Source organism: Diceros bicornis, chromosome X (assembly GCF_020826845.1).
Source record: "Diceros bicornis minor isolate mBicDic1 chromosome X, mDicBic1.mat.cur, whole genome shotgun sequence".
Taxonomy (NCBI): Eukaryota; Metazoa; Chordata; class Mammalia; order Perissodactyla; family Rhinocerotidae; genus Diceros; species Diceros bicornis.
In genome coordinates, this window is record NC_080781.1 from 96,687,370 (window position 1) to 96,691,832 (window position 4,463).

A 4,463-nucleotide genomic window follows, 5' to 3' on the forward strand; every position below is an offset into this window, starting at 1 on the left:
GTAGGCTGATATTACTATCAGTAATATAATAACCTTAAGGAACAGAACTGGCAAAAATTAAAAAGAACTAGTAAAAATCTCTGACTCTTCACTCTGAGCCTCATTTCCTGAACCCCATTTCATGCCTGGACAGGACTGCAAGGGAAATGGTAGACCTTCGGCTCTTGGGGGAGGGGAGGTAGAGAGTCTAGGCAGCGGGCGAGAAACAAAAGATATGGTTGATTAACCCCAAGGGACTGATCCTCCATGATAATCTGAGAAGGGCAAATAGAAATTCCAGGGAGATAATACACTTTTCATGTTTCTGGCAAAGACTGAAAAGATTAACAGTGTCAAGTTGGGGAGAGGGGCGGGGAGCGACGACCCGGCTCCTGCTGCAGTGCTATTCGGAGGGTTAACTGGGGACTCTAGCTCACTGTTAACACGGGCCTCGCTGGACAAAGGGCAGACGTGAATTTAAGTCACTGTGTAGTCTGAGTCCTCTTTCCCGCCTCAGCACCATCTCCCTATTACCTTGGAGGCAGGCAGGCGCGCTTCTGGACGCCAGACAGAAGAGAAGTAGACTACCTCCTGCCCCGGATCTGAGGAGGTTTGAAAGAGCAGAGGATATCCGAAGGTGAGGGCGAACACCAAAGCAGGTCCAGAACTGCATTGCCCATACCCCTTTCCTGCCCCTGCTCCGGTCCATTTTTGGGCAAAAAAATGGTAGGCTTGGGGGAGGAATCTGGGGAAGAGACGGGGGTCAGGTTCGGGTACCAGTTTCTTATTGCATTGAAAGCAGGCTGGCTTCTGGCCCAAGGAAAAAGGAGGAGGAGGAAAACACCCGGGTTCCCTGCAGGTGGATGCGAAGGTGGGAGCCACCTGAAAACCACTAAAAAGAAAAAGGGGGTGTAAGCGGACCCCGCAGCAGGTCCTGTACTGCAGTTCTCACACCACCGCCACGCTCTCTATCCATTTTGATTCAGAAAATGGTGGGCAACAGGGCATGCTGGGGAGGTGGGCGGGAACCATGCGTGCGTGCCAGCTTCCTATTGCGGAGGATGTGGGTGTGTTGAGCGGAAGGTTACGAAAGAGAGGTAAGCACCGCTGTTCCCTGCATGTGGGCCCCCAGGTGTGGGGGCGGGCGGGCAGATATGGAAGCGAATCGTTTTCCAGGGCTGCGTTCCCCACACTCTTGTTCTGTCGCGCTCGCACGCGAGCGCGCGTGTTTGTTTAGGTGGAGTTGATGGAGCTCTCTCGAAAGGGATGCTATGGATTTTTTCCATTCCACTCCTTCAGGGAAAAGATGGTCTTTTTTCAAAAGAAAATTCCTGATATGATAACACACCAGAAGGTCAGAAGGTTAATATCTGTGTGACAGAGTTCTGGATTTTTATCTTAATTTTTCCTTTTTGCTTGTGCCTTCTCAGTTTTCCAAATAAATAGAATATCTATTACTTGGGTAACAAATACTATTATGAGGTTAAAAAAATGAAAAATTATAAAATTCAAAAGGATTTGTCAGTCAGCTAATAAGATAATCGAGTAGTTCTCTTCAATCATCACTAATCCATAAGTCTGTCCCCCAACATATTTTTGTCATACAGTATGCATTTTAACAAGTATCACAGGTGACTCCATTGCACTCTAAACTGAGAGCCATCGCTGAGTTTGTCAGGTTAGGCTAAGCATATGATGCTAGGGTAACAACCCCCAAACCTCAGTGGCTTAACACAGCAAAGGTTGATTTCTAGCACACAATAAATGTCCACCATGTGTTGATGAAGGCCAGGGGTGCGGGGGCTTTGCTTCCCATAGTCTGTCAGGGACGCCAGCTGACAGAGGCTCCACAACCTGGAACATTGCGGGTCACTGTGGCAAAGGGCAGTGTCATGATCTCGCACTCACTCTTCTAAAGTAACCTCAGAAGTAACATAAGTCACTGCTGTGCACAGCTCATTGGCCCCAACTAGTAGCACGGCCTCACCTAACAGCAAAGGGCTGGGGGCGCTATGGGACTAGGAAGTACAGTTTTCTGTGTGCCCAGAGGGAGTGTAAACTATAAAGTGAGAAAAAGAAAATATTTGTAAGAATTCAAGGGGGGCATGCCTTCGTAAAGCACTAAAACAAAAAAATTAAAAATTACAAACAGGGCTGGCCCTGTGGCTTAGCAGTTAAGTGCGCGTGCTCCGCTACTGGCGGCCCGGGTTCGGATCCTGGGCGCGCACCGACGCACCGCTTCTCCGGCCATGCTGAGGCCGCGTCCCATGTACAGCAACTAGAAGGATGTGTAACTGTGACATACAGCTATCTACTGGGGCTTTGGGGGAAAAAAAGGAGGAAGATTGGCAATAGATGTTAGCTCAGAGCCGGTCTTCCTCACCAAAAAAAAGGAGGATTAGCACGGATGTTAGCTCAGGGCTGATCTTCCTCACCAAAAAAAAAAAAAAAAAATTACAAACAAAAAATGACAAGTGTAATATAAGAAAATTAAGTTTCTATGAAGCAAAGCAAGAATGACTGTGCCCTTGGCTTTTTCTTTTCTCTAAGATGTCATTTAGGGGATCTTCATGTCTCCAGACCAGTCTTCAGGGATATGGCAGCCTGATGGATGCTAGATTCTGGCTGCAATGAGATGAGGGACCAGGGGCTCACTGTGGCAGTTTTACAAGACAGGATGAATCCAGCCCCCTGGCGCTCTGAGGGGTGGCACTGGGGCAGGATGTGGAAGGGCTCACCCAAGCCACACTCTTCAGGGTGGTCTGACTTTGGTTTCTCTGCTCCAGCCTGCAGCAGGCACAAGACCCTCCTAGGCTGATGGCTGGGCTGTCCTGACATGCTTACCTGGAGGACGACGACTGTCTCCATCACAGGTCAGAGCACTTTGCCTTTCCCTCCTTTTCCCTTTCACATTTGGGGAATCTTTTGTAAGGGAGGAGATAAAGCCCCAAGGATTCCTAACTGGAAACATTGGTTGGGATAGTCTTTGAGCAAGCAGATATCTGACCTGGGTCTGACCAGGTAACTTGGGGCTGAAGCAGAAGGGGCTAGCCCTTCTCTCAGAGTCCAGTGAGGTAGGCACACAAAATGGGGGTAGACCTCAGACAAGACCTTACCATCCCCCCCCCCACCTTTCTCAGACTCCCAGAAGGATCTCGGATGTATCCCAGCCTGTTTGGGTGGTTTTGCGGTGACTTTAGCTCTGTGTGTGCGTGGTGCAGTGCTTCTGCTGTCTGTGTCAGCCCAGGCCCAGAGACACAGGAGATCCCAGGGAAAGGGGTCTTTGCAAAGGCATGTGGTCCTACACTCAGGAGAAAAGGGGTTTCACCTCCTGCGTGAACACCCCTATGCACTGCAGGCCCAGCCCACGACTTGGGGGCCAGGAAAGTCAAGCTGTGAAGATGCTTTTGAAGGCATTGATGGTGGAGGGTCAGCAGAATCCAGAGCCTGGTTCTCTGGGCCCCTCACCATCTCCCTGCCAGGCAGAAGGCTGGTATCTCAATCACATGTCCAAGAAGTGACTTGTCTGGCCAACTCTAAAGCAGAATGCATTGAAGGTCACGGACTCTGGAGAGAGCCCTCTGCTGATCAGGATGCCCTGGCTCTTAGGGGACAGAGTATGAGAGTGGGAGGCCCTGTGCTGAGGCAGCGCAGAGGGATCAGGTTCAGGGTCCTTGCAGAATGCTCAGGCCTTGGGCAGTAGAAGGTATTTGGATGACTGCCAGGAAAAAGTCACCAGGTCTCTGGTGGCCATGGAGTCACATAGCTCAGATATTTCCTCAAAAGAACGTTGGAATTTTTTCTGACATTTATGCTAAGGCCCCACTTTCCCCAGACTGCTCTCATACCATAACTGAGCAGGTTTGGGCAGCTTGAGCCGGGCCATTTCTGCTTGTTGGAGGACTCCTTTAATCTTTGCTTGTCCTCCCTGTTGGCCTGGTGCAGACTTTCTTATTATTGCACTGCAGACTGAGGTTCTTCCTGCCTAATCTTCCTTCCTTCCCTCTCTCCTTTCACAGGTGTGAGACGTGCATCACAGTCGGAAGGCTCTCTCCATCTCCTCCTGCTCCTTCTCCCTTTATCTTTCACAGGTATTTCCTCAATAAAGCTCTTGTATGTCTAAGCTTGTCTTGGCATTTGCTTCTAGGAGGGCCTGAACTGATAATAGGGTCAGGGTACTTTCACAGATGAGATCTCAAGTTTCACGTTTCTCAATAGCTGTACTATTTTTCAGAGAGGCAGGATAGTATAGCAGTTAAGAGCTTAACTAACTGGGTTCAAGCCCCAGGTCGACCACTTTTAGCTGTGTGTCCTTGGCCTCTGTGCCTCTTTTGTAAAATGGGGATAATCACATTACTTCCCCTTAGAGTTGTTGTGACGTTTATATGAATTATCATACAGACCACTTAGTGTCCCACACATATTAAGTAATATCAGCTATTTCACCATCTTTGATAGATGGAGTCAGAAGAGGGGAGGATCTT

General features: G+C 49.2%; 1 long non-coding RNA gene across 1 annotated transcript; it reads left to right on the forward strand.

Moving 5' to 3' along the window:
• The first annotated feature begins 379 nt into the window (after positions 1–379).
• Positions 380–4,158, forward strand: LOC131400552 (uncharacterized). The gene is made up of 3 exons (XR_009217371.1): positions 380–638; positions 2,766–2,852; positions 3,999–4,158. It is a non-coding gene; the product is annotated as an uncharacterized LOC131400552 (long non-coding RNA).
• The last annotated feature ends 305 nt before the right edge of the window (positions 4,159–4,463 follow it).